Source organism: Pongo abelii, chromosome 2 (genome assembly GCF_028885655.2).
Source record: "Pongo abelii isolate AG06213 chromosome 2, NHGRI_mPonAbe1-v2.0_pri, whole genome shotgun sequence".
Classification (NCBI taxonomy): Eukaryota; Metazoa; Chordata; class Mammalia; order Primates; family Hominidae; genus Pongo; species Pongo abelii.
Window position 1 is genome coordinate 189,975,355 of NC_085928.1, and position 21,246 is coordinate 189,996,600.

At 38.4% G+C, this 21,246-nt stretch overlaps 1 protein-coding gene and 1 pseudogene across 4 annotated transcripts in view; one reads left to right on the top strand and one right to left on the bottom strand.

Moving 5' to 3' along the window:
• The window catches only part of PEX5L (peroxisomal biogenesis factor 5 like), a 243,904-nt gene that overhangs the window by 187,917 nt on the left and 34,741 nt on the right, over window positions 1-21,246 (bottom strand). The window lies entirely within an intron of this gene.
• On the top strand, window positions 563-19,267 carry LOC134761145 (uncharacterized; annotated as a pseudogene).

Below are 21,246 nucleotides of genomic sequence, written 5' to 3' on the forward strand. Positions count from 1 at the left end.
AAAAGCATCTATATTTTTCTGTAGTCAAGAATTAAATTAGCAGAGTATGGGCCTACAACAGACACATCCTAGGCACTCAACTTAGTAATATGAAAAATTATTTTTGAAAAAATTCAATGAAACAAATAATGAGAGAAAGAGAGAAAAAAACTTTGGCTAACAGGAAAAAATTTTGTGCTTAGTGAAAGATACATATTTTTCCATTCTGTAAACAGTATCTAAACTGTTCTTGTTTCATGCTATTTGAAAAAAAAAAAACAAAGGGAGTCTGTTTAAAAAGATACAATGTGAAATTGTTCAGTGCTGTAGAGCATCTAACAGAATTTATTGTGTTTTTTTGGACAGCAACAACAGGAACTATTCATGCAAATCTAAGAACCAACTGCCCAGGGAGTATAAAATATTGAAAAGAAATATATTTACTTAAATGTATTTGAGGATATCATCAAACCTAATGTGTTTTTAAGAGAACTGAGATGACATATTTAAAGTGCGTTTAAAAAACTAGTTGATTCCCTTGCATTTCACTTGTTTTTAATGTATCAGAGGACAAAACCTTATAATGGGGAAAGATTGGCAAGGTAAGGTAGAGTAAGGGACACTTGATCATAATGTTTATCCTCTTACTCAAAGTTTGTAATCCTCTTACTCAATGTTATCCGCTTACTCAAAGTTTGATTCTTGCTTCTTAGTGAGACACTTTTGTTCTTAATATTTAAAAATAATAACGTGTTACATGCAAAATATTGAAGTATGTTCAATTACATGTAAGCACATCTCAGAGTTACACAATGGACTTATATCTACAAGATCACAGTATCCCAGTGAATATAGATGACTACTGACCATCTTCTTCCATCTGCACTTTTAATCTTCGCATCTTTCCTATCTTTCTTCTTTAGAAATCAAATCGCAAATCTTAGGTGCTTCACTTAGGGAAGCTGCCACAAAATTTTACAGAGACAATGGGAAAGATTTCTTGAACAATGCAGACCAGAAAAATTTCAGTGATGAGGAGCATGAAGCTAGTATTAACTTGAGAGCACTGTAAGAGTTCCTCTGATGACTCTTCTTGCAATCTCTGATTAATATCCCTCAGTGAAAAATGTATTGGTAATATACTGAGAGACAGAAGAATGACTGGTACTTAAGGACTATAAGTGCATCTTTAGAAGTAGACACAGGGTTTAACGAAAAGTCTTTTACAAACTGCATTCTTATAAAATTGTCCTGGGTAGGTGAGTGTGGGGATTTTAAGGAGAGATGAACCAAGGCTGTAGTAAGGAACAGCTAAAATGTCATGGATGGTACTATGTCCTAAATAGAGAAAAGCCTTTTTAAATGATCAAAGTATCATTTTTCTTTTTAAAATAAACACTAAAAATCTTAATCATGTATACAAGTGTACCTATTACATTGTAGGTATTTAGTAAGTTTTTTTGAATAAAAGCATTTCCTTTATAACAAAAAGGAAAATATTATTTTCACTACTCTTAATCTCCCTTACTGTTTCTTGCCGATGCTATTACAAAAAAGTTGTATAATTACTTTCAATCTACTTTTATACATAGATACATGTATGCATGCATAAATATACATATTTATATGTAAGTATACTAATATATACATATGTATTTAATGACATGAACATGACTATAGTATAAATACTACTTTTTAATAAAAAATAAATTATGACTACCTTTTCACATTAATACACATATTCATATCCACCTTACACATCCAAATCTACCTTAAATTAATAATTTTTATTAAGAAAATTCAAGAAATCCTAGAAACCATCAGAATAAAGAATCTACTTAACACTTAAGAGACAATAGCACATAAGTATTGTCTGCAGAACCCTGATGGTTCTTCAGAAACTTTGAAGGGAACTGTAAAGTGAAAACTATTTTTTTAATAGTACTAAGAAATTATTTGTCATTTTCACTGTGTTGAAATTTGCATTGGTGGTATAAAAGCAATCTTGTTAGCACCTTGGCATGAATCAAGATACTGGCACCAAACAATACTGGTTGGGAAATAAATTAGCCACTTTAAAAAAACTCCACCATTTTTACTTAAAAGTATGACAAGCTATGATTACTCAAACTTTGGACCCTGGCTTTTTTTCTTTTTTCCTGAAAATTAATGAAAGCAGTCATTAATTTCAAAGAAAACAACCAATAATGTTTGTTGCCAAAATTAAATAGATGAATGAAAATTAGAGATTTAGAAATTTGAATCAGCCACTGTGAGCTCAATAGCTTCTCAATAGTTAAAGACGTTTCTGATGAGATCAGTAGTGACATGAATGGTTTTTTGATATCCTATAATGAAGTATGACAACATTGGAAGATATGAACCAATGAACCAATCTCAGTGAACCAATATTTTTCAAATGACCAACACTAGAATGTTACCAAAATCATGCATGAGTTAAAGATCTATTCAAAGTGTAAGGGAGACCAATGGATGTCAACATAAAAAGTGTACCAAATTTATTAATATGACTTCAGATTTCACAGTGCTACTAAACCTCAGGAAATTACATTTCTCAAGTTTTGGTGTAGTATGAAAGAATATCCACAGTTATTTAAAAAGGCTTTTAAAATACGATTTCCTTTCTCAACTGTATATTTGTGTAAAGATTTTTTTTATTCCTATATTTCAATGGAAAAATCTACTGCAAAAGATTAAATGCAGAAGCAGATATGATAGTCTAATTTTCTTCTATTAAGCTCTTTTATTAAAGAGATTTGCAAAAATATAAAACAATGTCATACATCTCAATGAAATTTTTTTTTTTGGAAATGAAGTTTTTAAAAAAATTTTGTATGTGTGTATACATGTAATGAGTTGGTTACTGCTATTTTTCAATGATTGTATAAGTAAATAGTTAAAACTTTTCTTAATTTTTTTCTAATCCAGTAAGCGTGAACAGATATAATCTACACAAACAAAAGATCTTTGGGGTATTCAATAATTTTCAGAAGGATATAGAGGCATAGAGACAAATGTTTGAACCACTGCTATTCTAGAAATAATGTAAACTTTTTCTGAGTTGGTAGAACAATTTGCCTTTGGAAAATTAATTTTTCTTTTTCCTTTCTCTAATAATTATAAAGTCAATTTGTCTTTTTTAGATTCTCATGGAAAATTCCATAATAGACTATGCCAAAAATTATCTCATTAGCCTTATGATAAATAGCTCTCTGTGTTGCTTAGTATATATCTGAATTGTATTTAATGATACTAGCTTTAGTGCTTACAAATACTTATATTTGAGTTATATCCTTTAGTTTTCATAGGCGATTCCAGGAAGGTAGGTATTTTTCTCCCCATTTATACTGACGAAATGAATTTTAAGAGAGGAAAAGTGCTTTGTCCATCTAGAAAGTGCTTGAACACAAAATCAAATGCAGGTCTGCTAACCTTGTGTTCCTGTGCTCTTTTTTTACCTTTGGATGGAAAAAATAGCTTTTTGGTTATTATCAATGTAGACTATGCACTTCTGCTCTTGTACAATCAAAGCAAGGGCTGAGTATTGAGACACCTTTTGGATTTGGGCACAGCTCCTGACTTCTTTTCTCCTTGACCATTTCCTCTTATAAGGATTACAGGAAATAATATATTCCAAGGCCTCTAGAATAGTGCCTAATATATAATAGCCTCTGTTATTATTGTTTTTCATGATTAGCATAACAACATAACTCTGTACACGGCCAGGGTAGCTTTGGCTTCATCCAATTCAAGCATGAAAGGTCATCTCAGTCACAAGACAGAAATAGAAGAATGGCATATGCAAAAGCTTCAGAACAATTCCAGGTCTGAACAATAACCAAAATGCAGCCTTTTCCAGGCTGGAAGCCAAAGCTCATTCTATATATGCTGTTGATCTACACCTCAGCTCTGTGTTCAAATTTAGGGGTGACCAGATAGGTCAAAAAGTCACTCTTCTGCTTGCCAGGACTGGTTCAAACCAGCTTTGAGTAGCTGCTGGATATCACCACCTTTAATCACTTCTTCCCTGTCCTGATCTGAGGCTGCTGGAGCCATATAAAAACCCTTGAGAATCCAGGCAAAGCCACACCACCTTAGGTTAAAACGCCCTTTTCCCCTTATTTTCCTAGTTTGGGTCCTGTTGGCTTCACACCTGAAGCCTCTCTCTGCCCAGTACCTTCAGAATAATGTGCCATTTGAATGGTCCAGATGGAGCTTGATTAATACCTCTCTGGGGGCCTTTCTGCCTCCCCTCAGTCCTGTTTTGGTTGTGCACGAGGAAACTGCTTCTGACCCAGGCTTCCAGTCCACTCTTGTGGAGGCCGCACTAGGGCTAAAGAGGTTCACAGTGTGAAAGCAGTGAGTGAGGCTTCTTGGTGGCCCATGCAGAGCCCTTCAACTGCTTGGCATTCAGGGGCTATACTGGCAAGATGTGGCTGGATGTGGATGTTTCTGCAGGAAGTAGTTGGTTAACGGAGGAATATTAACGGTATTGATCTGGCTCTCTTTGCACATTGATCCCAACATAGTATATGTACATATTGATACCTAATAAGATAATAATGATAATAATAACTGACATTGATAGGAACAATCTCATGTGATTTAAAATGTATATATATAACTTTATGTTTATGCAATAATAATAAAATGAGAATGATCCACTAAACATTGTGGTTTGTTATAGTAAATTTACCCTGGGGAGGATGTTTTGCTATGTGCTAGGATGAAAAATTTGCATATTTTATCACATTTCATTCTTAGAATAATTCCTTGAGTTTGTTTGTATTTTCCTTGGTTTCCAAATGAGGAAATGGAAAGTCCTAAACATTTAGCAATTTTTTTTTTTTTTTGAGATGGAGTCTCGCTCTGTCACCCAGGCTGGAGTGCAGTGGCGGAATCTCGGCTCACTGCAAGCTCTGCCTCCCAGGTTCACGCCATTCTCCTGCCTCAGCCTCCTGAGTAGCTGGGACTACAGGCACCCACCACCACGCCCGGCTAATTTTTTGTATTTTTAGTAGAGACGGGGTTTCACCGTGTTAGCCAGGATAGTCTCAATCTCCTGACCTCGTGATCTGCCCATCTTGGCCTCCCAAAGTGCTGGAATTAGAGGCGTGAGCCACTGCGCCTGGCCAACATTTAGTAATTTTTTTTTTAGGATCATTTGAAAGGTCACACAACCTATAAATGGCAGAGCAAAATTAGAACTTAAGATTTTCTGACACTAAAGGTTAGATTATTTTCAGCTCAGCCCCCTGCCCCCAGCATATTTCCATTTCATTGAAAGTTCGAATAACATAATGCAAAAATACATATTTGATTAAATAAAAAGAAAAAATATCAAAAGGTCAACAGCTCTTTATTACTTTTTTAGACAAACTTTCAACTCAAGAACTTGAGACATATAATGGAATAAGTAAGAGGTCAGTCTCTGAGGTCATGTTGCTTGGTTCAAAGCCAGCTCTGCTAAGTACCAGTTGTATGGCTTTGAGCAAATTGTTTACCTCTCTGTGCCTGAGTTTCCTCATTTGGGAATAATAACAAAACCCAGCTCCTTCAGTTGTTAAGAAAAAAAAATTAATTAATACATGTAAACTGCTTAGAACACTGCTTGACATATTTAATAGCACTCATTAAATATTATTAGCTGATAGCTTTTCCTCCCTCCCTCCCTTCATTTCCCTCCCTCCCTTCCTTCCTTTCTTCCTTCCCTCCTCCTTCATTCCTCCCTTCCTCCTTCCCTCCCTCCCTCTCTCCCTCTCCCCATTTAACAGGTTGAATTAACAATGTGTAAACACTAAACAATCTTTCTAGCAAGTTAGAAAAACGCACTAAAGATGGCTCAGAAACTCAATATTGAAGTTTTGGGGGTGCTGGGATTTAAAAATAGAACCTGGTGAGAAGCAGTCTTGCTGTGTCAACTCTTAGAATTCTGTATTAAGAAAACCCAGAAGAGTTTTATTTTAAGCAGACTCTGAATGGCTTAGCTGCAGTTCATGGATACATCAGAACATTCCCTTGATGGTTCACTTTCTTGTGAACTTAAAATCAAGCAACATGAAGAGTTCTAGTTCTGGCCTGACCAATCCTCCCACCCCCAACCTTACAAAAAGCCAACTGAACCAAACTCAGGTGCTGCTAAGTAACTGGAGCAGAACCCCAGCAGTGAACCTTCACTGCCAACCCTTTTGAAATCCACCACTTTGTTAAATCTTGTTTTAACACAGACTGGATTTTTTATAGTATATTTCAGGGATGATGCAAAATATTAAGGATACAGAAAAAGAATGACTGCAGATGGTGGATTTGGAAAGTGGGTAGAGAAGGACTTTGGTCTGTGTCAAATCTGGGTTCTAGCTTTGTTTTGATCACTTTTTTCTTATAGGGCTTGCCATTTCAACTCTTTTGAGCTCAGTTTTTCCCATATTCAAAGGCTTGTACCTTTGAGGTACCTGAAGACCAGACAATCTTTCACATCGTTAATCCTATGATTTCATTTTTTAGCTATTGGGAAGTCAGTTCATTAGTAATTTTGTAGTGATTAAGAAAGAGGGCTGGGCATGGCAGCTCATGCCTGTAATCCCAGCACTTTAGGAGGCCAAGGTGGGTGGATCACCTGAGGTCAGGGGTTTGTGACCAGCCTGGTCAACGTGATAAAACCCCATCTCTACTAAAAATACAAAAAAATTAGCCGGGTGTGGTCATAGGGTGTGGTCATACTAAATGTTGGCCAGGCGCGGTGGCTCACGCCTGTAATCCCAGCACTTTGGGAGGCCGAGACAGGCAGATCACGAGGTCAGGAGATTGAGACTATCCTGGCTAACACGGTGAAACCCCGTCTCTACTAAAAATACAAAAAATTAGCCGGGCGTGGTGGTGGGTGCCTGTAATCCCAGCTACTCAGGAGGCTGAGGCAGGAGAATCGCTTGAACCCGGGAGGCAGAGGTTGCAGTGAACTGAGATCATGCCACTGCACTCCAGCCTGGGCGACAGAGTGAAACTCTGCCTTAAAAAATAAATAAATAAATAAATAAAATAAAAAAAAGAAAGAAGAGGTCCATTGTTAATTAAAGCAAGAAGCTAACCCTGATAAAAATATACCATTAACCCAAATACTCAGGAGGATTTAGTGTCTTCTACCAGCTGTTATGTACACTTCCCCCACATCTGTTAAACTTAATATTTCACAATAACCAACTGATATGGCAGCAACAAACCCAAGTCTCCATTCTAATGCAACAAATAAAAGTAGTTGAAATTGGATGTATAAATATGTTTCTCAAGAAGGAACTTGCTGGTGCTCAGTTGTCTTTAAGTGTGTATGTAAACACCTGCTTTAGAAAAACTAAGCAGACAACAAGATGTAGAATTCACTGAAGATACATTCGTGGAGACACAAATGTAGTTAGGAGCTAAATCATAGTTAACAACCCTGAAAAAAGGTAGCAGCACAAAGAATGGAATTGCCAGGTTTTGGCAAGTTGGGGATTGTAAAGAAATAAACTTGGATATATACTCAAGTGCTATTTTTGGAGATTATTTTCTGAAAAATCAGTAAAATGCCATTATCAAGATAAAACTTCAAAATGCAAGTATACATATTGTCTCACAAAGAATGGGGGATGGACTTGGAATGCTGATTCTAGCACTGGTCTTGGAATTGACTGACTTCATTAGCAACATCTTGCACAGGCCTTCAAAGAAACAGAAATCAGTGGTAGGGATAATTCTGAGGCCATGGAACAGAGCTAAGTTGTCTGGTTCTACCCACTATAGGAAGACAGAGACCATGGTCTGCCATCTTATATGTATTCTTCAGCATATCTAGGAAAGTTTAGATGCTTCATAGAATTAAGAAGTATCACCATGATCTAGGAGAGCTGATAATACTTTAAAATGAGACAATCTCTACTAATGATTGACTGTTTTGAACAGTGTTCCTATATTTAGGTATAACTTTTTCAGAAATGCTCACCAGGCTTAGTTTATATATTCAAACTTCTACTCAAAAACCTCTCATGACATATTTAATAGATATGGGATTTCCTCTTTTATTTTTAGTAGAAAAATAAAAACAGAAATGTCAGATAACTAGTATATGAAATTTATCCATTTATACATTATATTCCTACCATACTAGCTATGTTATGAGATGCCTAAAAGTATTATTTTCCTTAATGACATAATTGACATATTTATATCTAGTATTTGTAATGATATAAAGCAATTTTTATTTCCCATAAACTTTGCCTTATGCTTAGATTATGAGAATGATTGATTGAGGATAGTGGCTTATTCAATCAACTTTGACACAGTTATTCCATGAATATTGTTTATCAAAAGAGTAGTCACCTAAAAGAATTACATAAAAAATCAAGTTTGGCTGTTTCCACAGCATATATCAATTCAAATGATAAAAGTGTGATTTGTGTATCAATATAGAGGTGCCCTAAAGTTAAGAATATGTTATTTTATACCATAAAATCACATTTAGGTTTTGCCACTTTCTGATAAACTCCTTACCACATATTTCCCAACATTCACATGGAGGGCACTTACTAAATTATAGCATTAAATGTTGCATAGTTGAGCTGAAAATTACATATAGGTACAGATGATAGTGCTTAGTTGATAAAAGTCAGTACATCTTTATTTCAGTGCTGCCATGGCCAGTCAGTACCATTGGATCTTGTGCCAGTTACTCAATACATTTAAACCTTCATTTCCTCATATGTAAGATGAATGGATCAGATGAGATTATTTCTAGTGTCTTCCAGTCCCACTATTCTATGCATCTATGCTTATAAAAGTATGTTTCTTTGGTCGCATTTAGAAATTTCACATAGGTACTTTAATCATTTGCACTAGAGAAAAGATCTTGGCCCATGTCTTTCTTACGTATTTCCCCCATATTTTAAAGTAACACAAAATTCCTTTCTTTAGTTTCTATTTCTCCTCACGGTATGTCATTCTGACATCTTTTTTTTTTTTCTTTCAGTGATAGGGTCTTGCTCTGTTGCCCAGACTAGAGTGCAGTGACATGATCAACGTTCACTGTAGCCTCAAACTCCCAGGTTCAAGTGATCCTTCTGCCTCAGCCTCCCAACTAGCTGAGACTACAAGTGCAGAGCACCACACCAAGCTATTTTTGAAAAAAATATTTTGTAGAGATAAGGTCTCACTATGTTTCCCAGGCTGGTCTTGAACTCCTGGGCTCAGGTGATCCTCCCACTCCTGCCTCCCAAAGTGCTGGAGTTGCAGACATGAACCACCGCCCCCAGCCCATTCTGGTATCTTTACTGTTGGTTGTTAGTACCAATAATTCCTTGAGTGCTTACCTTGTCTCAGGAACATTGCTCAGCATTTTACTTACATTATTTTGTTAAATTTTCACAGACTCCTGAGGTAAGTACTCTTATTATTTTTATTTTATTGATGAGGCAACTGAAATGTAAATGTGCTGGATATATTTCCATTAGCTCATTTGGCTAGTCTGCTTTGAAGCTATAATTAAAACCTGTTTATATAATTCCTATCCCCATGTATAAACAACTCTATAATACTCCCAATGGACACAGGATGTGCAGCCCATGATCCCTGAAAAAATCTGGGGACATGCCCAACACTTAGGAACCACCACACTCCTTGCATTCTACATGTATTCCTGAGTGTAGCTGAAAACTCTGGAGACTCCTGGCAGCCTGCTTCCTCACCTCCACTGAGATAGCACCAAACCGACTTACTGTCTTTAACCTGATTTGGAGCCCCCGGATGCTTCCCCATTTGACCTCTGGTATCTGTTGATTGTACAGCACTGGGGCAGGCCACAAATCATTTCAACTATGTGCTTATTGCATCCTGGATGCACTGTCACTCCAGCTCATCAGGTTTTACAAGCAAAGTCGCAAGGCCAAGGTGACTATATCCACTGCAGACTCATGCTGTTTTATAATAGCTGGATCCTCACAGCTGCTGGGCAATTTCTTATCATCACTGCTACAAAGACTGACCCCTTTTGCCAACCAGAGCTCTTTCTTCTTCAGGATGACCTAGCTGCTTTCCTGAGCTGCCCAAGGTCTCAGCATCCTTTTTTTTTCCCCCTCTACTCATCTCTGGGTCTTTACCCTCTGGTTCTTTCTTTTTGTCTATTTTTTAGGAGAAAGCATTGTCTGGCAGGATGAAGCTCTTTACCTGTGGTCCAGATCTCATTGCCCTCACATTGATTTTGCCACTTTGCTTCAGCAGCTATTCATTCACCTGCATCTTCCATCTCTGACTCTCCCTCAGTTCTTTCCCTCTGTGTATAAACAGGCATAGCTCTTCTTCTGTCCAAATAATTTCTAAGACTATACCATCCATTCTCTTTCTCCCTGTCTCTCTTTACTCTTTAGAAGACATGATGTTCCTTTTCTGTTAACTTTTCAAGAAGATAAATCACAGGTAGACATAACAAAGTATATTTTCTTAGCTTTAGTTATTTATTTGATACAAAAAATCAAATCTAGGCTCATTCCTAGTTACTAGATATTTAATTCCCATGGCGCTTATTTATAAAAGTAGCATATTAGACATTTGTTTTTGTTCTTAAAACATAGAAGGAGATAATACTGATGTTACCTCCTGAGCCCTACTTATGTGTGAGGGTCTGTGAGTGGTAGTAGGCATGAATCAGACCCCAGAGAACAAATAGTCTAATCATCAAAATGAAGACAGAGTAGAGACATAGAAAGCAGATACCCTGATGTGACACTGTATGCAATATATTCTTCCCAGCCTCATAGAAGTGTCCAAATTGTTAGATTGTTTAAGATTTAGTCATGCCAGGTACATTATTTAATTTTGAAAGCCAAAAGGAATCTTAAGAATATTTAGTCCGACTTTCATTCCCCCATGTTACAGATACGAGAAAAAAGGAGGCTCAAGAAAGGTTGAATGATTTACTTAATGTCACACAACTTATTAATGAGAGTCGGTGCTAATCTAATCTACAGTGCTCTTTTAATTTTATCAGGATTAAAAAATCTCTTCAAAGCTTCATTTTATCATTTTAGCATAATTATGATGCATGGTAGGTGCTCACAAATGTTTGTAATGCAGATGAGAAAAATCAATCACTGTGTGTTTTTTGAACACTGATTTTATGCCAGAGCTGGAGTAGGTAAAACAGAGACACAGTGGAAACGAAACAGATGGCTTCCACTCAGGAAAAAGTACTGTATGTAGCATGTAAGTCCTCAATAATTATTTGTGGAATAAATAAAATTTCCAGAAATGGAGCAATTAAAGAACATGTATTTAATTATGTGGAACAGTGCACACGAATTTCAAGATGGTTAAGAAGCATGTGAGATAAAATCATAATACAAGAAGACTTCAGAGGGAATTCATAAGACTTTATGAAGAAGACTTCATAAAGTATTTGATTTTTGACCTGGTTCTTTGCATGTATGTATGTATGTATGTATGTGTCTATGTATGTATGTATGTATGTATGTACATATGTATGTATTTTTCCTTGCAGAACGCACAGTCTATAACCTAGTTTTTAGGTGATGAAAATAAGATTTAGTTAAAAGATTGTATAATCATATTTACTGGGTGTGGATAACACTTAAAAAAATAACTCCCCCCTGTTATTACAAGAGTAACATGTTCACTATAGAAAATATAGATAAGAAAAAGAAAGAAAGAAAGAAAAATTAATATAACCACCAGCAAGAGTTCACTGTTCACATTTTGGTGTATGTTCTTCCAGAGTTCATATAATTATTTGTTTCTTTGATTTCCATTTCTCTGATTACTAGTCAATTTGAGCACGTAATTCATAAGTTTTTCATCAATTTGTACAAGTTCTTTGGCAAAATGCCTACTCATAACTTTGGCCATTTTCCTATTGAGTTTTTGATAGATATAGAAATGATTTTCTTAAAAAGCGATCATAGTGTGTACAATTGTCCCTTGGTATCCATGGAAAATTGGTTCCAGGACTCCTCATAGCTACCAAAACCTGAGGATGCCCAAGTACCTTATACAAAATGTTGTAGTATTTGCATATAACGTATGCACAACCTTCCATATACTTTATTTATTTTATTTTATTTTTATTTTTTGAGATGGGGTCTCACTCTGTCACCTAGGTTGGAGTGCAGTGGCACGATCTCAGCTAACTGCAGCCTCCACCTCCCATGTTCAAGTGATTCTCCTGCCTCAGCCTCCTGAGTAGCTGGGATTACAGGCACACACCACCACACCTGGCTATTTATTTTTGTATTTTTAGTAGAGATGGTGTTTCACTGTTTGCCAGGCTAGTCTCTAACTCCTGAGCTCAAGTGATCTGCCCGCCTCGACCTCCCAAAGTGCTGGGATTACAGGCATGAGCCACCGCACCTGGCTTTCCCATATACTTTAAATCATCTCTAGGTTACTTATATCTAATAATAGTCACTATTCCCTAAATAATACAGAAACACAGGAAAATAAGTCTGTACATGTTCAATTCACACACTTTTTTTTCCCAAATATTTTCAACCTGCAGTTGCTTAAGTCTACAGATGCAGAACCCATGGATACCAAAGGCTTACTATATATCATTTTATAATTGCTTTTAAAATTTAATATATTATGAGCCTTCTTCCTGTAAATATGTGTAGTTCCACAATGTCACTTTCAATGTCTGTGTAGTGTTACATAGTTTATCTCTAATGGTGGACATTCAGGTTTTTAGATCAGTTTGCTGTTGTCCAGCTTGCCAACTGCCACCCAAGGAAAGCTATCACAAGCCGAGCCATTCCAGACCAGAAGAATCACCCAGCCATCCCATAGATAAATGGGAAATAACAAATGTTTGAGGTTTAAGCTGCTACAGTTTTGGAAGGTTTTTTACACATTAAAAGTTAATGAATGTGAATTCTGACCTTCAGATTAACCTTTGCCAGCTTCTAGTGTGTGATGTCTTCTGGTTGTGGGAATCCACTCACTCTTATCTTCTAGCGAAGTGCTCCAAATATTTTTCCATGGCCTCTTTGTTACCCCTCCATTTTTATCCAGCTCCTCCTCCTGGGCTATCTTTTTTCCCTCAACCCCTCATACACCCCTTATCCCAGAGTAAAGTGTTTAGGGCACACTTGACACCCCTGGATAGGGCCAGAGGGACCGGGCAAGTGAAGGGAGTCATCATCCACTGGCTGGAAAAACCATGTACATAAATGTGATGGTGAATACTGAGTGCCAACTTGATTGGATTGAAGGATACAAGGTATTGATCCTGGGTGTGTCTGTGAGGGTGTTGCCAAAGGAGATTAACATGTGAGTCAGTGGGCTGGGAAACACAGACCCACTCTTTATCTGGGTGGGCATCATCTAATCAGCTGACAGCATGGCTAGAATATAAGCAGGCAGAAAAATGTGAAAAGACTATACTGGCTTAGCCCCTAGCCTACATCTTTCTCCCGTGCTGGATGCTTCCTGTCCTTGAACATCGGACTCCAAGTTCTTCTGTTTTGGGACTCGGACTGGCTCTCCTTGCTCCTCAGCTTCCAGATGGCCTATTGTGAAACCTTTTGATTGTGTGAGTTAATACTTAATAAACTCCCATCTATATATATGTAGTTAGTGTGAGTTAATCCTTAATAAACTCCCCTATATATATGTAGTTTTATATATATATAGTACATATTATATATAGAGAGTATATATATAGTATATATATTGTGTGTGTGTATATATATTATATATAGTGTATATATATAATATATATATAGTGTATATATAGTGTATATATATAGTATATATATTATATATAGTGTGTATATATTATAGTGTATATATATTATATCTAGCGTATATATATATTGTATATGTATATATATTATATATACATATATATAATATACATATAATATATATATAGTTCTCTCCCTCTGGGGAACTCTGACAGATACAGATTTTGGTAACAGGAGTGGTTCTAGAGGAACAGAATATTAAAGATGGAGTTCTTTGGTTGGTTTTGGGGTTTCTGGAGTTGGTTGCTTAATATGATTAGACCCCAAAATGCCAAGGACTCTACTTCTAATAATATGGAGAACACTGATAGTCCTTAGTGTGAACTGTTTAGAGAGTTATGCAAAATAAATGCATTTGACACTCCTGATTCACTGCTTGTGAGAGGCAAGGGGTTTAGTGACTCTATACATAATACCTCTGACCATATGTGGAGAACCAAGGAACATGATGAAGCTGGTTGGTTGCTCCTTAGTTCAGTAGACAAAGTGATGAAAGAAACTGATGAACTCAGGGATTCTAACTCCTGGCTTCAGAAGCAAATAAGATTCATATCTACTAAGATTGCCCTGACTGAGAGTCTTATCTCCTGTAGAGAATGAGTTGAAATTTTAAAAAAACAGACACAAGCTCTTGTCAAGCAAGTGGCTGACCTGCAACGAAAGGTGCATGCACAGCCTTTCCAGGTGTCTACTGTTAAAGTGAGGGCATTGATTGGAAAAGAATGGGACCCTGCAACTTGGAATGGGGACGTGTGGGAGGACCCTGATGAAGCTGGGGACACTGAGTGTGTAAATTCTGATGAACCTTTTTTGCCAGAAGAAACAGCTTCCCCATTCCCGGTAAAGTGGCCACATCCGCTTTCCGACCCACACTGCCATCAGACTTTCCACCTTTGTCTGAGGAGATAAACCCTGTGCTGCTGGAGGCAAGAGTGGTGGCCTCCCTTGAGGTGGCTGCCAAGCAAGATAATGTTGATTCTCCTCAGGAGCCACCCCCAACACCCCTGTTAGCTTCTAGACCTATAACAAGGCTAATGCCCCAGCAGGGCCCTAGAGGTGAGGGTGAAAGTGTGACCCATGAGAAGGTGTGCTACACTCGAAAAGAGCTGCTTGAGTTTTCTAGTTTATATACACAGAAATCTGGAGAACAGGCATGGGAATGGATATTAAGAGTGTGGGATAATGGGGGAAGGAACATAGAGTTGGATCAGGCTGATTTTATTGATTTGGGCCCACTAAGTAGGGACTGTGCATTTAATGTTGCAGCTTAGGGAATTAAAAAGGGTTCTAACAGTTTATTTGCTTGGTTAGCTGAAATATGGATTAAAAGATGGCCCACTGCGAGTGAGCTGGAAATGCCTGATTTTCCTTGGCTTAATGTAGAGGAAGGGATCCAAAAGCTTAGGGAGATTGGGATGGTAGAATGGATAAGTCACTTTAGACTTACTCCTCCCAGCTAGGAGGGTCCAGAAGATACACCCTTGACCAATGCCTTGTGAAATAGATTTGTGAGGGCAGCATCTGCGTCTTTGAAGAGCCCTGTAATTGCTCTTCTCTGTATGTCACATCTAACCATGGGAACTGCAGTCACTCAACTACAAAATTTAAATACAATGGGAATAATTGGATTGCAAGGTGGCAGGAGCCAAGTGGCAGCTTTCAACCAACAAAGGCAAGGTGGGCATAGCTACTGTAATGGACAGCAGAGGCAAAGCAGCAATTAGAATAGTCTGACTCATGTAGAGCTCTGTCATTGGCTAATTAATCATGGTGTTCCTAGAAGTGAAATTGATAGGAAGTCTACCGCATTCCTACTTAATTTATATAAGCAGAAAACTTTCAGATTGAATGCACAAAAGACTAATTTGAATTATAAAAACAGAGAATTACAGCTCCTCAATCGATTTTCAGACTTGAGCCAGTTTACAGACCCAGACCCCTTTAATGAAGGGGAGGCTGGGTCCCCCTGAGGAAGGATCCCACTACATCACCAACAATTTATGCTGTTAATCTTTCTCCTATCCTTCCCCAAGGAGACCTCCAGCCTTTTATCAGGGTAACTGTGCATTGGGGAAAGGGAAGCGATCAGACATTTCGGGGACTACTGTACAGTGGCTCTGAGCTGATGTTGATTCCACGGGACCCCAAACATCATTGTGGTCCTCCAGTTAAAGTAGGGGCTTATGGAGGTCAGGTAATTAATGGAGTTTTAGCTCAGGTCTGACTTACAGTGGGTCCAGTGAGTTCCCTGACTCATCTTGTGGTCATTTCCCTAGTGCCAGAATGCATAATTGGCATAGACATACTTAGCAGCTGGCAGAACCCCCATATTGGCTCCCTGACTGGTAGGGTGAGGGCTATTACGGTGGGAAAGGTCAAATGGAAGCCATTAGAGCTGCCTCTACCTAGAAAAATAGCAAACCAAAAACAATATCACATCCCTGGGGGGGTTGCAGAGATTAGTGCCACCATCAAGGACTTGAAAGATGCAGGGGTGGTGATTCCCACCACATCTCCATTCAACTCTCCCATTTGGCCTGTGCAGAAAACAGATGGCTAGATCTTAGAGACAGCGGATTATTGTAAACTTAACCAAGTGGTGACTCCAATTGCAGGTGCTGTACCAGATGTGGTTTCATTGCTGGAGCAAATTAACACATCTCCTGGTACCTGGTATGCAGCCATTGACTTGGCAAATGCCTTTTTCTCCATTCCTGTCCATAAGGCCCACCAGAAGCAATTTGCCTTCAGCTGGTAAGACAGGCAATATACCTTTATTGTCCTACCTCAGGGGTATATCAACTCTCTGGCTTTGTGTCATAATCTTATTTGAAGAGACATTGATTTCTTTTTGCTTCCAGAAGATATCACACTGGTCCATTACACTGATGACATTATGCTGATTGGATTCAGTGAGTAAGAAGTAGCAAACACACTGGACTTATTGGTGAAACATTTGTGTGCCAGAGGATGGGAAATCTGACTAAAATTCAGGGAACTCCTACCTCAGTAAAATTTCTAGGGGTCCAGTGGTGTGGGGCCTGTCGAGATATTCCTTCTAAGGTAAAGGATAAATTGCTGCATTTGGCCCTTCCTACAACCAAGAAAGAGGCACAATACCAATTGGGCCTATTTGGATTTTCGAGGCAACGCATTCCTCATTTGGGTGTGTTACTCAAGCCCATTTATTGAGTAACCCGAAAGGCTGCCAGTTTGGAGTGGGGTCCAGAACAGGTAAAGGCTTTGCAACAGGTCCAGGCTGCCGTGCAAGCTGCTCTGCCACTTGGGCCATGTGACCCAGCAGATCCAGTGGTGTTTTAGGTGTCAGTGGCAGATAGGGATGCTATTTGGAGCCTTCAGCAGACCTCCATAGGTGAATCACAGCAGAGGCCTCTAGGATTTTGGAGCAAGGCCCTGCCATCTTCTGCAGATAACTACTGTCCTTTTGAGAGACAGCTCTTGGCCTGCTACTAGGCTTTGGTGGAAACTGAACGTTTGACAATGGGTCATCAAGTCACTATGTGACCTGAACTGCCTATCATGAACTGGGTGCTTTCTGATCCATCTAGCAATAAAGTGGGCCATGGACAGCAGCATTCCATCATCAGATGAAAGTGGTATGTACGTGATCAGGCTGGAGCAGGTCCTGAAGGCATAAATAAGTTACATGAAGAAGTGACTCAAATGCCCATGGTCTCCACTCCTTCCACCCTCCCTTCTCTCCTCCAGGCTGCACCAATGGCCTCAGGGGGAGTTCCTTATGGTCAGTTGACAGAGGAAGAGAAGACTAGGGCCTGGTTCACAGATGGTTCTGCAGGATATGCAGGCATCACCCAAAAGTGGACAGCTGCAGCACTACAGCCCCTTTTTAGGACATCTCTGAAAGACAGCAGTGGAGGGAAATCTTCCCAGTGGGCAGAACTTCAAGCTGTGCACCTGGTTGTGCACTTTACATGGAAGGAGAAATGGCCAGATGCTTGATTATATACTGATTCATGGGCTGTAGCCAATGGTTTGGCTGGATGGTCAAGCATTTGGAAGAAGCATGATTGGAAAATTGGTGACAAAGAAATTTGGGGAAGAGGTATGTGGATGGACCTCTCTGAATGGTCAAAAACTGTGAAGACATATGTATCCTATGTGAGTGCTCACCAATGAGTGACCTCAGCAGAGGAGGATTTTAATAATCAAGTGGATAGGATGACCTGTTCTGTGGACACCACTCAGCCTCTTTCCCCAGCCACCCCTGTCATCGCCCAACGGGCCCATGAACAAAGTGGCCATAATGGCAGAGATGGAGTTACACATGGGCTCAGCAACATGGACTTCTACTCACCAAGACCGACCTGGCTACAGCCACTGCTGAGTGCCCAATTTGTCAGCAGCAGAGGCCAACACTGAGCTCTCAATATGGCACCATTCCTCGGGGTGATCAGCCAGCTACCTGTTGGCAGATTGACTGCATTGGACCTCTTCCATCATGGAAAGGGCAGAGGTTTGTCCCCACTGGAATAGACACTTACTCTGGATATGGGTTTGCCTATTCTGCACGCAATGCTTCTGCCAAGACTACCATCCGTGGAATCACGGAATGCCTTATCCACCATCATGGTATTCCACACAGCATTGCCTCTGACCAAGTCACTCGCTTTATGGCTAAAGAAGTGTGGCAGTGGGCTCATGCTCATGGAATTCACTGGTCTTATCATGTTCCCCACCATCCTGAAGCAGTCAGATTGACAGAACGATGGAATGGCTTTTTTAAGTCACAATTACAATGCCAACTAGGTGACAATACTTTGCAGGGCTGGGGCAAAGTTCTCCAGAAGGCCGTGCATGCTCTGAATCAGTGTCCAATATATGGTACTGTTTCTCTCACAGCCAGGATTCACGGGTCCAGGAATCAACGGTTAGAAGTGGAAGTGGCACCATTCACCATCACCCCTAGTGATCCACTAGCAAAATTTTTGCTTCTTGTTTCCATGACATTACGTTCTTCTGACCTAGAGGTCTTAGTTCCAGAGGGAGGAACTGCCACCAGGAGACACACAATTCCATTAAACTGGAAGTTAAGATTGCCACCTGGACACTTCGAGCTCCTCCTACCTTTAAGTCAACAGGCTAAGAATGGAGTTACAGTGTTGGCTGGGGTGATTGACCAGGCTATCAAGATGAAATCAGTCTATTACTCCACAATGGAGGTACGCAAGAGTATGCATGGAATACAGGCGATCCATTAGGGTGTCTCTTAGTATTACCATGCCCTGTGATTAAGGTAAATGGGAAACTACAACAGCCCAATCCAGGCAGGACAACAAATGGCCCAGACCCTTTAGGAATGAAGGTTTGGGTCACTCCTCCAGGAAAAAACCACGACCTGCTGAGGTGCTAGGTGAATCAAAGGGAATACAGAATGGGTAGTAGAAGGAATTAGTCATCAATACCAGCTATGACCACGTGACTAGCTGCAGGAACGAGGACTGTAATTGACATATTTCCTCCTTCTTTTGTTAAAAACATGTTTGTGCATGTATATACTTGTACTAAGAAGATATGTTGATTTTATTTCCTTTTTCCCTTATCATGTGACATCAGATTTATTGATTTCATATCAGCATTTAAGTATTGTTATCTTTATATAATAGTATTTAGGTTGGGGATTGGTGCGTTTCTGGTTGTACAAGGATAGTTGTATTATGTTAGGTGTAATTATGACCTTATTGTCTTTATTGAAGATTATGTGTGATCTCAGGAGATGTCTATGGTTTCAAGCTGACAAGGGGTGGACTTGTGATGGTTAATACTGAGTATCAACTGGATTGAATTGAAGGATGCAAAGTATTGATCCTGGGTGTGTCTATGAGGGTGTTGCCAAAGGAGATTAACATTTGAGTCAGTGGGCTGGGAAAGGCAGACCCACCCTTAATCTGGGTGGGCGCCATCTAAACAGCTGCCAGCGTGGCTAGAATACAAAGCAGGCAGAAAAATGTGAAAAGACTAGACTGGCCTAGCCCTCAGCCTACATCTTTCTCCTGTGCTGTATGCTTCCTGCCCTTGAACATCGGACTCCAAGTTCTTCTGTTTTGGGACTTGCACTGGCTCTCCTTGCTCCTCAGCTTGCAGACGGCCAATTGTGGGACCTTATGATCGTGTGAGTTAATACTTAATAAACTCCCATTTATATATATATATATATACACACATATATATGTGTATATATATATATGGATATATATACACACACACATTATATATGTGTGTATATATATACACATATACACACACATTATATATGTGTGTATATATATACACATACATTATATATGTGTGTATATATATACACATATACACACACATTATATATGTGTGTATATATATACACATATACACACACATTATATATGTGTGTATTTATATACACATATACACATATGGATATATATATACACACATATATATGTGTGTATATATATATGGATATATAGGAGATATATATACATATATATCATATTAGTTCTGCTCCTCTAGAGAACCCTGACTTATACACCCACCATCTCTCTGATAAAAACCAATTTGGTAAAAAAACTCTTTGTGCACATGTTAAAGGAAAACAAATTTTTTTTTGGTTGTCATTGCTCATAGGGGAACGCTTCAAACCATGTCTTTGTAGCTAAACCTACGTACACATCTTTTGGACAGAGGGCTGATAAACAGTGCTCACTACATTTATTTTTCATTCTGCTTTCAAGTAATAACCTGTGAATTTTATTTGAATCTGTTAAGTTTTAATAATTTTTAATAATCTATTTTATGCATATGTTTTATACACATATGCAACTTGACATAAATGCTTTACTGGGGTAATATCATATGTGCTATTTTTATAGTTTAGTCTTTTCTTTTTTGCTTACCTACTCTTCCTGCTTCCCAATACATTTATATCATCAAATACACACTTAACCATCCATGAATAATCAACAAGATAATGTTTATTTTATCTATATTATCCATAGTCATAGCCAAACACACATATTTGTAGGTAAATATATTTAACCATATACATATAGACATTAGCTGGGGTTGTCATTATGTTACAAGTAGTATGATATTTCACTTACTTCTTTGTACCTTGTTTTTCATCTCTCAACTATACTTCAAGAACAACCACCTAAATCCATCTTCATAGCTCTATTTCATTCTTTTTAATGCCTGCATGTTATTCTAGATATAAATGTACCATAACTTTTCAACTTTTTAAAAAATACGAGCATTCCTTTGGTTTCCTTTTTCTCCTAACTCTGAACAATGCTGCATTTAGTGTCTTTGTGCATATTTCCTTAAGTTCTGGTTGCTTTAGTGCCATGTGATAGATTCCTAGGGATGAGATTGCTGATTAGAAGAGTGTATTTTTTATTTAAAAATTGTTTTACGATGTTGCCAGGTTACAAGCTTGCTGAATGCCACA